This window comes from Babylonia areolata, chromosome 11 (assembly GCF_041734735.1).
Source record: "Babylonia areolata isolate BAREFJ2019XMU chromosome 11, ASM4173473v1, whole genome shotgun sequence".
Taxonomy (NCBI): Eukaryota; Metazoa; Mollusca; class Gastropoda; order Neogastropoda; family Buccinidae; genus Babylonia; species Babylonia areolata.
Window position 1 is genome coordinate 4,207,030 of NC_134886.1, and position 15,000 is coordinate 4,222,029.

A 15,000-nucleotide genomic window follows, 5' to 3' on the forward strand; every position below is an offset into this window, starting at 1 on the left:
CGGCTCACTCCTAGACAATGGCCAAGCAGGTTCAGCTTTCGTAAAACCAAAACTGAAAACAGAACGATCATACCATATTGGTAAAGATCGATCAATATTCACAACTGAACTTATCGCTGTTCTTATGGCTTTAAATTATATTCTTGATCTTCCAGTTTGCCTTCTTCAAGTCTTATTTTGTGTTGATTCAAAGTCTGTATTATATGCTTTAAACTCATCAAATTGTAATAACAAGTCCAACATAATAATAGAAATAAGTCACATTGTACATCTTTTGAATTTGAGAGGAACACATATAACTTTTTGTTGGGTTCCTTCTCACCTTGGTCTCCTATATAATGAATGGGCTGACAGGGCTGCAAGAAAAGGTGCAAAACACCAACAGGGAACCACAGACCTTTATGTGCCTTTGTCTGTACAAGAGGGGTACCGCTTACTAGAAAAAGCATCATGGAGCAAAGTTAGGGAAGTATACCAGCAAAAATAAAAGTGTAGATAATATTCAACAACCGGAATCTATCAATCAATCAAATACATTCAGTAATTTATTCAGATTAAGGCAAGTTCAGGCACTATCAAACAGGATAAAGCTGAACGCTTTTATAACAAAGTTCAGCAGAAATGTTAAATGCGTATGTGGAGAATCTATTTCAAGCAAACACATACTCTTTGAATGTCAGAGTCTGAAATCGTTTTTACCAAACTTCTCGGAAAATTCTTTTGAATGTATTTTTGACAATTTCAAGATGTTATCTGCTATTGCAGGAGGTTTGCTGCATCGTCCAATTGGACATTTGTTATAGTTGTTACAGTTGTTTGATGTTAGTGTTTCCTTCTATATTGTGCCTATGTGTCCCCTTTTAATGTCTTATTTTTTTCCCAATGCACTGTATCTTTCCCCACCACACACACACACACACACACACACACACACACACACACACACACACATACACACACATCATTCATCACCCTCTGCCCAATACCGTTCCCACCACCACGCTCCGCCCTCCACCCACCCCCCCACCCCCTTTTTTTTCCCCACGTCTAATATCACTTAAAGTGGAAGACGTTAAACTGAAGACAACTACTACTACTACTACTACAACACACACACACACACACACACACACACACACACACACACACACACACACACACACACACACACACACACACATTCATTCATTCATTCATTTCACTCGGACAACTGTATCGTTAGCGGTTGTAAGAGGACAGCAGTAAAAACATCCTTAAAGCCATGTCGTGCAGCAAGGAGATAGACGGGGGAGCGGGGGGCGGGGGGGGGGGGGGGTAAGGGGGGAGGGGGGGGGCATCGAACAAACAAATAAGCAGGGAGGAAGAAAAGAAGAAGGATTCATTCAAGTCATTTTCTTCCTCATCCCTGCAGTGTACCATTCTTCAGCCGATAGCCTAAAAAAAAACATAGCACGCCGAAAACATCGCCTTGCAGATCACTGGGGAAGGGGGGGTGGGGTGGGGGGTGGGGGCAGGGGGTAGGGATGAATAAGGTGGGGCGGTTGGTGGTGGTGGTGGTGGTAGGAGGGGGGAGGGGGGGGGAAAGGGGGGACCCAATAAAAACGCACCCGAATGTTTACGAACAACGATTGACTCTTCAGCTATCAGATGGAGAGGTACAATTAAAACATTGCTTCGCTATAAGCTTGGACGAGTGGGAAGAGAAAACAAAAAGCAAACAAAAGAACAACAACAAAAAAACGAAAAAAAACCCAACCCAAAACCACACAACAACACAAACCCACGTTATCTTTCTGCTCCAACAATCTTGGCATCGTCGGCTGTCACCTAGAGAAACATAATTAAAAGCGTTTTGTCGGCGGAGTAAGAAAAAGAAAAAAAAAAAAAAAAAAAGGAATAATAATTTCTGATTGCAACTGCATTGTCGACTATCAGCTGCAGAAGTGAACAATAACTGAATATAAAGAAAAAATAAAAATGAAAACATCATTGTCTGCAAGGACAACTAGTTCAGAGGTCGTTAATTATCGCCGAGTCAAACACTATCACAAAACAATCTATTTGCAGTTAGAAGGGCGGAGGGGGATGGGGCCGGGAGGGGGGGGGTGGGGGATAAAAAGAAAGAAGAAAAGAATAATGTCTTGAATAAAACAGCAGAGGCGAGTTTGTCTCAAGGACGGGCGCAATAGCCGAGTGGTTATTACCGTTGATACCACCTCTTCCCAAAATAGCCTCCCTTGCCTGCCCTTGCTTGTCTTTAGTTTCTGCAGTATTAGAGTTATGCATGCGTGTGAATGACTGGTGCGAAAGCGCTTTGATTTGTCTCTGCACAAGATCCAGCGCTATATAAATACCATTATTATTATTATTATTATTATTATTATTATTATTATTATTAAAGCGTTGGACTGTCAATCTGAGGGTCCCGGGTTCGAATCACGGTGACGGCAGCCTGGTGGGTAAAGGGTGGAGATTTTTACGATCTCCCAGGTCAACATATGTGCAGACCTGCTAGTGCCTGAACCCCCTTCGTGTGTATATGCAAGCAGAAGATCAAATACGCACGTTAAAGATCCTGTAATCCATGTCAGCGTTCGGTGGGTTATGGAAACAAGAACATACCCAGCATGCACACCCCCGAAAACGAAGTATGGCTGCCTACATGGCGGGGTAAAAACGGTCATACACGTAAAAGCCCACTCTTGTGCATACCAGTGAACGCAGAAGAAGAAGAGTTTGTCTCAAAAAACAAAAAAACACAAACAAACAAACAAAATAAAACAAAACAAAAAACCACAACCAGTCACCCAACACACGAACGAACGGACAAGCAGCCAAGTACTCGATTTTTCCTGCTTGTATTTTGTATTGTATTTCTCTTTATTTTTTTATCACAGCAGATTTATCTGTGTGAAATTCGGGCTGCTCTCCCCAGGGAGCCACACTGAGAGCGCCACCCATATTTTTTTTGGGTATATTTCCTGCGTGCAGTTATATTTGTTTTTTTCTAACGAAGTTGATTTTTCTACAGAATTTCGCCAGGAACAACCCTTTTGTTGCCGTGGGTTCTTTTACGTGCGCTAAGTGCATGCTGCACACGGGACCTTGGTTTATCGTCTCATGCAATCCAGATGTCTGATTTCCTTTCTTACCCTCCACCTTTCCTTCATGCATTTTGAAAGTTTGTTTCTCTTTTCATCCATCCATCCATCCATCCATTTAACCACCCCCCTCTCTCTCTCTCTCTCTCTCTCTCTCTCTCTCTCTTTCTCTTCCCCCCATCCATCTTCCCCTTCCCCAATGTGTATGTATGCCTGTGGCTGATCTCTCTCTCTTTGTGTGAGTGAGTGAGTGAGTGAGTGAGTGTGTGTGTGTGTGTGTGTGTGTGTGTGTGTGTGTGTGTGTGTGTGTGTGTGTATGTGTGTGTTATAATAATAATAATAGATACTTATATAGCACATTATCCAGAAATCTGCTCTAGGTGCTTTACAAAAACGCTTTGTTGACATAAAACATTACATCTATGTTACATACACACACCAAAATATGACCACACACACACACACACACACACACACACACACACACACACACACACACACACACACACACACACTGCATACATACATTTTAACAATACATATGTATCTAACAGCTACCCTAACACATACACACACACATAGGCAGGCTGTTATGACGAGGCTCCCCTCGCTGTTATGACGTATTATTTTCCACCACAACTCGTTCATGACCTCCCCCATTCCCCGTTCTTCTCTTCTTCAGCCATCACACGACTCCAGTGCAACAGGCAGTGGGCAATGTCTGGGCCATTTCGCGCGGCGGTGACAAATGGAAACCGTCCTCCAACATCAGCAAAGAATATCAATGTTTTTAAAAGCGAATATGTGAAATGCTTTTATTTGAGAACATATGTTTATTACTCTTGTTTAATCAAGTTATCCGCGTGTGTGGGGTGGGGGTGGGGGTGGGGGGGGGGGTGGGGGGTGCGGTGCGGATGTGTTGATGATTATCTGGTTGTGGTTTTCCGCAATTCATCTTTATTCTTATCTTATCTGTCTATTATAATCAATGTGCAGTATAGTAGGCTATGTTTATAATTATATTCAAATAATGTTTCTTAATTCTTTCTGTTTTTACATTAAGAATACTAGTTATTACCTGCAGTGTGTGGATGTATGTATGAAACGATGTATGTGATATTTTTTACATTTGTATCTTCGTAATATTTGTTGGGGCTGTTGTTGGCTTTTACAGTTATGGTCCCCATGTTGTTTACTTGTCTATGTTGTGATAATGCACCTGACCAAATTTCTCCAGTTGGAGATAATAAAGTTACTCTTATCTTCTTATCTTATCTTATCTTATCAAATTGCCTGCCTGCCTGCCTGCCTGCCCGCTGTATGAACGTGTTCCTGTGATGATCTGCGGTTCAAGGTGCGCTATCGGTTCGTTCCCCTCCATTTCACGGCCTCTTTCTTACCATCACTGCCGTGTTATGTGTGATAGTCAGTTGTGTCCGATTATGACCCATCAGAACAAGAGGAGACAACTGCTGTCTTGACTATCTGGACCTGGACCTGGATTGCAGTGGGAGAGTGTCTTGCCCCAAAGTTACATCCTCCAACTCTCTAGGCCAAGAGGGGTTGTTTTTTTTTTTTTTAGGCCAGTCGGCGTTGGGATGGTTCCTACAAGCCAACCAGCCCCGGTCGTGTTATACAGCTTCATAACCCTCACCCCCCCCCCCCGCCCGATCCCCACACCACCATCCCCACCCCCATTCACCGTCTCCCCCTCCAACCCTCGCTGTCAATTCGGCCCGCTCCCTACTCCACTTCCACCACCTCTCCCCCCTGCACTCGGAAGTCATGTCCACCAAGGCAGTCACGCCATAGGAAATAACGGATTTAGGAACCCCAATCCCCACCCCCCGCCCCCACCCCCAGCCCCAGCCCCAACCTCCCTCACCCGACTCAAGACATAGCACTCATACAACACAAAGAACTCTACAAATACTTCACGTATATTCAGTCACAACACATGACTATCGCACGGATTATTTTTTCATCATTTTTTATATAGACAAAGGCCTAGAGATACAAAATTTATATACTTTGTGCATCAGGAGGTAAATATATAATGATGTTCTAAATACTGACAATTCCATAACAACATAATATAGGCCGAATATAATTATAATGTAGGTCAAGAATATATCAGTTCCATGATGAAAAGCCTAATCTTGTACAAAGCAAACTAATTGTACAAATTTGTCATGTTCCATAATTATGCTAAAAACATTTTTCTACTTAATTTCTCTGTTTGAGGCCTTTTAAGAACATAAAGTAATGTTGGTTTAACCTTTAAAAAAATTTGTTTTTATTGATTCTACATTTGTATACACAGAATTTAGCTATCAATAAAATGTGCGAGAAACATCCATCAGTTTGTTATTTTCTTATGTCCAAGCTGCAACAGTGCATCCAATTTAACAACTACACAGAAGGGCTCAATGAAACTTCAGTAAACCAATAAACAACAACAGCAACAACGATGGAAATGAATAATAGATGAGTGAATTGAGGAACGGGTGCAATAGCCGAATGCTTAAAGCGTTGGACTTTCAATCTGAGGGTCCCGGGTTCGAACCACGGTGACGGCGCCTGGTGGGTAAAGGGTGGGGATTTTTCCGATCTCTCAGGTCAACATATGTGCAGACCTGCTAGTGCCTGAACCCTCTTCGTGTGTATATGCACGCAAAAGATCACATACGCACGTTAAAGATCCTGTAACCTATGTCAGCGTTCGGTGCGTCATGGGAACAAGAACATACCCAGCATGCACACCCCCGAAAACAGAGTATGGTTGCCTACACAGAATAGAATAGAATATGTCTTTATTGCCAAGTGTACCGGGGGTCACAAGAAATATTGAGGGGGATAGTACATAACAAGATACGAACATAAATCGAAAATCATACATAAACACAGATACAGTAGAAATAAGATACATACAAGTGCATATCAATATAAACACACACACACACACACACACACACACACACACACACACACACACACACACACACACACGACGTTTCTACCACCCCCTTTAATTTATTTCTTTGTGTGTGTTTTCCATTTACCTGTCCATCCATCCATCAATCCATTCATTCATCCAGTCTTGAATCCCTCTCTTTATATTTTCTTTTCTCTTCACAACCTCAGCACTTTCAGTCAGGTCTCAACTCAGTTTCCAGTGTTTCGCCATAACCCCCTCTCCAACAGGCACTTCTGCCTTGAAAAATGGAAAACGTTGTCTGGGAGCAACTAGAATAGGATAAAACTGCCTCCCCCTTTTTTGGACGTTATCTTCATTCTTCCTTTCTTTCTTACGTTCTTTTTCTCTATCCCTCTCTCTCTTTCTCACTGTCTTTTACAGTGATTTGAAAGACCAAGTTGCGATACTGGCTTTCCCGAACGTTACTACTTTGGCAATATCCACATTTCTTCTACCGTATTTTTCTGTTTGTAGGTAGGACGGGAAAAAGTTATAAATTGGTTACCAACATTGTGATATATACTCTATATTAATTCCTCTGTCAAGAGATATAAAGAAAGCCAGTCAAAAAGTGGAGGGTAAGAAATGTAAAGTATATATTACAATGCTATTTAAACGAAGTTAAGAATTTCCTGTCTTGGTCACGTCATACGACATAACACCCTCTCCAAAATCATCCTGCAAGGGACTGTAGAGGGAGGGCGCAGACGGGGAGCGGCAGAGAAAGAGCTGGTCCGACAACGTCAAGGAGTGGACCAAAATGACGATGCCAGATCTCCTCACGACAGCTGCCAACAGAACGGCGGGGCGAGCTATGACATCTTCCTCATGTCCCCCCAACGACCCCAGCGGTCGAGGGTATGAGTGAGAGTGAGTGAGTGGGTCTTGGGAGCGAAACTGAAATGGAAAGAACACGGGGGGGGAAGAACTGTGGATATCGCCACTTTCTCCCAATTACTGTTACGTAATACGGCTTTATAAACGTTCTCACCTTTCAACAGTTCCCTCCCTCCCCACTGTCCTTGCAGTCCCGCCCCCCCCCCCCCCCCCCCCTTGCATCTCCCCTTTTCTGTTCTTTAAGTCCTGACCCTAGGGACTGGACAAACCTGAAGAGAAAGATAAAGAGAGAGAGAGAGAGAGAGAGAGAGAGAGAGAGAGGGTGAGACAGAGAAGAGAGAGAGAGGGTGGGTGAGTGAGAGAGAGACAGAGACACAGAGAGGGAGTTAGAGAAAGAGAGAAGACGTCTCTACGTTAATTCATCCTCTCTCTCTCTCTCTCTCTCTGTGTGTGTGTGTGTGTGTGTGTGTGTGTGTGTGTGTGTGTGTGTGTGTGTGTGTGTGTGTGTGTGTGTGTGTGTGTGCGTGAGTGCGTTTCTCTCTCTCTCTCTCTCTCTCTCTCTCTCATATGTGTCAGTAACAACGCAAGACATAATGATTTCGTTTGTTCGTTCATTCTCTTTCTCCTTCTCTCTCTCTCTCTCTGTGGTTTTTTTTTTTCTTTTTCGTTCATTCGTAATTTGTTCACTCAATCATTCATTCGTTAAACTATACGTCTTGTCTTTAATAATTTCCTTCCTCTATTTTTCTTTTTTTTTTTATCCACAGCTTGTTGACTACCTTCTCCCAATTCTTTTTTAGCACTGTGTCTCAACTATCCACTCCATTCCAACAGGCGATACCCCCCCCCCCACCCCAACCCCTACCCCCACCCCTACACCCATACCAGACTTTCTGCGGGGTGACAAATGGAAAACGTCCCCCCCCCCCAACCCTGCATCAGGGGAGAGAATCACACTGCATCTGCCCTCCACCCCAATAACTCAACTACCGCATTATGCAGCTTCATAAAAGCCGCCATTAACCCCTTCCCTCACCTCATCTGATGCTGATTTGTTCCCCCCTCTCCTCCCCTCTGTCTGTCTGTCTGTCTGTCTGTCTGTCTCTTATTCTCTCGACTGGATACAAGTTGAGTGCAAGAGTTAATATTGGTCTTCATCATCCATGTCTAACAGTAATGTTTCGTTGTAGAATTCTTATCAGAAATGTGTTTTGTTTTGCATTTGTTAATGATAGGGGGCTGTTGGCCTATGTCATTAAAATCATTCGGTGTTCAGTTCCTCTCTCTCTCTCTCTTTCTCTCTCGCTCCCTCTCTCTCTCTCCCCAAAGCATGAAGATTTAAGATAGAAGTATTTAAAGAATATTGTCAATTTGTGAGAGTTCCAGAAGATAGTATTTTTGTTTTTGCGAAGTTTCTTTTTTTTTATGCCTTTAAGTTCAGATCTCATATCTTGAATGCAGACCAAAATATACAAAGATGAAGCAGTGTATTAAAGGAACCGGTAAATCTAGGTATCACGGAAATAATTTTTTTTCCATGAATTTACTAATTACTCATGTTTTTCTTGTTTGTTTGTTTGCATTTTTGTTGTTTTTTTGTTTTGTTTTGTTTTTCTCGTGTAAATAGTAATACATCTGTCGACTGTGAACCCCCATTGAAAGGGTCTGTGGCCTATTCAGTAAACTAGTGTCAGTGTCAGTGTCTCTCTCTGTCTCTCCCCCCCTCTCTCCCTTTCTCCCACCCTCTCTCTCTCCCTCTCTCCCAGTATCCTCCCTCTTTCTCTCTCCCCCCTCTCTCTGTCTGTCTCTTTCTCTCTCTCCCCCTTTCTCTCTCCCTCTCTCTCTGTCCCCCTCTCTCTCTGTATCCCTCCCTCTTTCTCTCTCCCCCCTCTCTCTCTCTGTCTCTCTCCGTCTCTCTCACCCCCTCTCTGTCTCTCTCCCCCCTCTCTCTCTCTGTCTCTCCCCCCCTCTCTGCCCCCTCTCTCTCTCCCCTCTCTCCCCCCCCTCTCTGTCTCTCTCCGCCTCTCTCTCCCTCTCTCTCCCTCCTCTCTCTCTCCTCTCCCCCTCTCTGCCCCCCCCCCCTCTCTCTCTCCCCCTCTCTCTCCCCCCTCTCTCCCTCCCCCCTCTCTGCCCCCCCTCTGTCTCTCTCCCCTCTCTGCCCCCCTCTCTGTCTCTCTCCACCTCTCTCTCTCCCTCCCCCTCTCTGCCCCCCCCTCTCTCTCCCTCTCCCTCCCCCCCTCTCTCCCTCCCCCTCTCTGCCCCCCTCTCTGCCCCCTCCCCCGCTCTGTCCCCCTCTCTGTCTCTCTGTCTCTCTCCCCCTCTCTCTCTCTCCGTCTCTCTCCCCCTCTCTCTCTGTCTCTCCCTCTCTCTCCCCCCTCTCTGTCTCTCTCCCCCCCCTCTCTCCCTCCCCCTCACTCCCTCCTCTGTCTCTCCTTCTCTCTCACCCCCTCTCTGTCTCTCTCCACCTCTCTCTCCCTCCCACTCTCTCTCCCTCCCACTCTCTGCCCCCCCTCTCTGCCCCCCCTCTCTCTCCCTCTCTCTCCCCCCCCTCTCTCTCCCCCCCTCTCTGTCTCTCTCCCCCTCTCTGCCCCCCTCCCCCTCTCTGTCCCCCTCTCTCTCCCTCTCTCTCCCTCCTCTCTCTCTCTCTCCCCCTCTCTCTCTCCCCCTCTCTCTCCCCCTCTTTCTCCCCCTCTCTCTCCCCCCCTCTCTCTCCCCCTCTCTGCCCCCCTCTCTGTCTCTCTCCCTCTCTCTCTCCCTCTCTCTCCCTCCCCCTCTCTCTCCCCCTCTTTCTCCCCCTCTCTCTCCCCCCTCTCTCTCCCCCTCTCTGCCCCCCTCTCTGTCTCTCTCCATCTCTCTCTCCCTCCTCTCTCTCTCTCCCCCTCTCTGCCCCCCCCCCCCTCTCTCCTCTTCATTTTTCTTCCTCCTCACGTCCCACCTTCTTCCCTTTCTGCCCCCCCACCCCCACCCCCACCTCCCCTTACCTTCCTGCCCTCCTCCATATTCTGTCCTTCATTCTCAACAGCGTAAGTGTTAGGGTAGCTGTTAGATACACATGTATGTTAAAATGTATGTATGCAGTGTGTGTGTGATCACTTTTCTTCTTACGGCGGCAACCCTCTCTCCACCGTTTCTCTGTCCGATTCCACTCCCAGCAGGCGATACCAAGGTTGGTTTTCTTTTCCGGGGGGGTGGGGGGGGGTGGGGGTGGGGGTGGGGGAAGGGGGAGGGGTAGGGGAGGGGGTAACAAACACGGAAAAACGTCGCCCGGCGTCTAGAAAGAATCATCAAAATTGCTTGTCTGCTAGCAAGCCAGCCTGTTGGCTCCATGACTATTCGAAGATGCGCGATCTGCAGGCCCGAGGGGCGCGCTGTTGGCTCGGTCTCCCCGCCCCCCCCCCCTAGCGCGCTCAGATTCTCTCGCTTCCCAAGCGGACGCGTTACCTCATCTACTCCACTTCGGCAGCTGAAAAGAATCAAACTGCTTTACTGACAGGTTTTGTACAGTGATCACAAGTGGGCTAAGGTGCGCAATCTCCATGTTCAGCTCCCCCACCCCCACCCCCCCTCCCATCCCCCATCCCCCTCCCTCCCACCAACAGCATCTTTCTTCCCACTACTACTGCTGCTACGTGATGCAGCTTCACGAAAAGCCCATGCTGCATCCCCCCCCCCCACCCCCTCCCCCACACACACACACACCCACACCTTTCTTTCCGTCACCTCATCTCCTGCCAATGTCTCTCCCCCTCCTCCTTATTCTTCCTTTGTTCTCAGGTCCTTTTTCTCAAGGCCTTGACTAAGCGCGTTGGGTTACGTTGCTGGTCAGGCATATCTGCCTGGCAGATGTGCTGTAGCTTATATGGATTTGTCCGAACGCAGTGACGCCTCCTTGAGCTACTGAAACTGAAACTGAAACTGAAACTCTCAGGTCCTGTCTGTGTACAGTGGGACTGACAAGTAAGGGAGAGGGAGGGAGGGAGGGAGGGAGGGAGAGAGAGAGAGAGAGAGAGACAGAGACAGAGACAGAGAAACAGAGAAAGAGAGACAGACAGAGACAGAAAGACAGAGAGACAGAGAGAGAGAGACAGACAGAGACAGAGAGACAGAGAGAGGTAGACAGAGACAGAGAAACAGAGAAAGAGAGACAGACAGAGACAGAAAGACAGAGAGAGAGAGAGAGAGACAGACAGAGACACAGAGAGAGACAGACAGAGACACAGAGAGAGACAGACAGACAGAGAGGCAGACAGGTCCTATCTGTCCAGACTGAGAAGCTGTATGAGAGACAGAAGATAGAGAGAGAGAGAGAGAGACAGAGAGAGAGAGAGACAGACAGAGACACAGAGAGAGACAGAGACAGAGAGAGAGACAGACAAAGAGAGAGGCAGACAGGTCCTATCTGTCCAGACTGACAAGCTGTATGAGAGACAGAAGATAGAGAGAGAGAGAGAGAGAGAGAGAGAGAGAGAGAGAAAGAGAGGAAGGAGAGAGAGAGAAGAGAAAGAAAAAAGGGGTGGGAGGGAGTTACAGAGAGAAAGTGAAGAGAGAGAGAGAGAAGAGAGAGAGAGAGAGAGGAAGGAGAGAGAGAGAGAAGAGAAAGGGGTGGGAGGGAGTTACAGAGAGAAAGTGAAGAGAGAGAGAGAGAGAGAGAGAGAGAGAGAGAGAGAGAGAGAGAGAGAGAGAGAGAGAGAGAGAGAGAGAGAGAGAGGGGACTCCCTGCCTTACTTTTTCCCTCTCAATTTCCTAATTTGGATCTGCTGTCCCCCTTTCCATTCTTTCCCACTTCCTTCTATGTTTCCTTCAGGTACGTTAATTAAGCCACTCAAAGTTTAATTCCCCCCGTTTTGCTCTCTTCACAAACTGATCACATTATCCTCCCATTTTGCCTGGCAGTTTCCACATCACGTGGCTCCACTCCAAAGTGTTGGTGATACCCTGGCTTTCTGCAGTGGCAAAATTAATGGAAAACGTCCTTCAGAATCTGTAAAATAATCGTACATCCTCTCTCTTCCCGTGACTGCCTTTCCATGCAGCTTCTCTTCCACAGCTTCGCCACCACTAGCTGGAGTGATGGCCTAGAGTTAACGCGTCCGCCTAGGAAGCGAGAGAATCTGAACTCGCTGGTTCGAATCACGGCTCAGCCGCCGACATGTTCTCCCCCTCCACTAGACCTTGAGTGGTGGTCTGGACGCTAGTCATTCGGATGAGACGATAAACCGAGGTCCCGTGTGCAGCATGCACTTTTACGCACGTAAAAGAACCCACGGCAACTAAAGGGTTGTTCCTGGTAAAGTTCTGTTAAAAAAAATCCACTACAATTGGAAAAACATAAAACAGCACGCAGGAAAAAAAATACCAAGAAATGGGTGGCGCTGTAGTGTAGCGAGGCGCTCTCCCTGGGGAGAGCAGCCCGAATTTCACACAGAGAAATCTGTTGTGATAAAAAGAAATACAAATACAAATACCCATCCCCACTCCAACAAGGCGATACCCAAGGTTTCTGAATAGACAAGCTGAAAAAAAAGTCCTTCAGTTTCCTAAAAGAATCAAAATGCCTGCCTGTTCCACGGACATCTTTTGACAAGGATATGTGGGCCAAGGTGCACAGTGTCAAAGTTTCGTTTATTTATTTATAGTCTGTTCATCTAAGATGATGATATTAGACTGAAAATAAATGATATTATTATTATTTGGATTATTATCATTTCTATCATAATTATGATTGTTCTTATTAATTAGAAATGATCCTGAAATCCAGAGGTTAGCTAAAACAAAGTGTAGGAACCCCGGTTGAATGTCCTGTAAATTCCAAGGGATGGTCGCCGGTACAATGGTTTACCCCAGAGACACAGCACGACACACTAGATGTATACTTACAGTAAGCTCCCACCGAGATTACCGCGCTAACTGAAGACATTTTAAAAATAATTAAAAAATAAAAAAATAAATAAAATAAAAGTATCTGAAAATCGATGAAAAATTCCCCAGAGCACACAGTCTCAACGATTACCTATCCATGCCTTCTGCTTCTTCTTCTGCGTTCACTCGTATGCACACGAGTGGGCTTTTACGTGTATGACCATTTTTACCCCGACATGTAGGCAGCCATACTCCGTTTTCGGGGGTGTGCATGCTGGGTATGTTCTTGTTTCCATAACCCACCGAACGCTGACATAGATTACAGGATCTTTAACGTGCGTATTTGATCTTCTCTTTGCATATACACACGAAGAGGGTACAGGCGCTAGCAGGTCTGCACATATGTTGACCTGGGAGATCGTAAAAATCTCCACCCTTTACCCACCAGGCGCCGTCACCGTGATTCGAACCCGGGACCCTCAGATTGAAAGTCCATCGCTTTAACCACTCGGCTATTGCGCCTGTCATCCATGCCTTCAATTTGCCTATCCATTTCCTTCGTGCTTCCTACAACTGCAGATTTTTGTTTGTTTTTTGTGGGTTTTTTTGCTGCCCCATCATCTGCACCGTTTCAGTGGCATTACTCCCGCCCCGCTCATTTAGATTCCCCCATTCACGGCCACACCCGGGTTCGTCCGTCGCAGTTCCAGCGTCGGCAGTCCACAGGGAACCATCGATGTTAGGTCGCCAGGAGGCCACACACCAGAGGAGACCCTGCACTGCTGCTGAGTCACTTCGGTGGTGTTCAGTGGTGCCTGTTCTGTTTTAACGTACTTAGGACACCACCTCAGTACTAAGCCCCCTACTAACGACAATAATGGCTTAGTCGCGGAGCCAGACTGAGTGAGCGTCCCTCCCAGAGTGGAGACCGCCACCACGTCCCTCAAACAACAGCCCCCCCATGAATCTGCCGACACTGACGACATTGACAGGACTCACCCCAAGCACGGAAGTGGAGGGGTATCGAAACTGAGGTCACCATGAGAGCAGGGCATGAACGGCCACAGACTTTGAGACTATTTTGTTTATATTGATGACGATGAAGGAGGAGGAGGATGACGATGATGATGATGATGACGATGTTGCTATGGAGGTCCATTTTGGTTTGGGACTGCGTGACAAGGCTGTACTCTACGCTTCCTGTCATAGTTTCAGTTTCAGTTTCAGTAGCTCAAGGAGGCGTCACTGCGTTCGGACAAATCCATATACGCTACACCACATCTGCCAAGCAGATGCCTGACCAGCAGCGTAACCCAACGCGCTTAGTCAGGCCTTGAGAAAAAAAAAGAAAAAAAGGTGAATAAATAATAGATAAGCTTACATAAATAAATAAATAATAATTATAATATAAAAAAGGTAGTAGTAATAATAATTCCTGTCATAACAACTGCAGAAGTATGCAGCTTCATAAAGAAAAGTTCCCATGCAATCACCACCACCCCCCCACCACCACCACCACCACTGCCCCCACCCAAACCTTTCTTCCCTGACCTCATCTGTTTCCAAACTGTGCATCCCACTCTCTCTCTCTCTCCTCTTCTTCTGTCCTTTTAAAGGTCCTGTTTATTCGGTCTGGATTTTACATGTTGCAGGGAGAGAGAGACGAAAAGAGAAAGAGAGAGAGAGAGAGAAGGAAAAAAGGAGGAGAGAAAGAGAGAGAGAGAGGGGGGGGGGGAAAGAGGGATTGGGAGAAAGAAAGGGAGAGAGAAAAGAGAGAGAAAGGGAAGAGAAAGCGATAAAGATAAAATAATTATAACAATAAATGCACACACAGACACACACACACACACACACACACGCACACACACACACACACAAACACACACACATGTATATACATCATTTTATTTTGTCTTATTTTGTTTCAGTACATATCCCACACCAACGTGGGGACAGGATCCATAAGCTTTGATCAGCCCGTGAGGTTTATATGAAGGTCAAGCATCTGCTCTTTTTTTTTTTAATGTTATATTTCATTTATCCTTTTTTTTCTTTTTTTTTACATAGTTATGTAGCGTGCATGGAACAGTCCATACACTCTGATGCGTTGGAACCGAAACTGGAATGCGCAAAGTGTTGCACTGCTCGGCCCAGTCTCTTTCCACCCTCCCTCCCTTCCTCCTCCGATACAGCGATATTATCATCATCATTGCAGCTTTGCAGCGG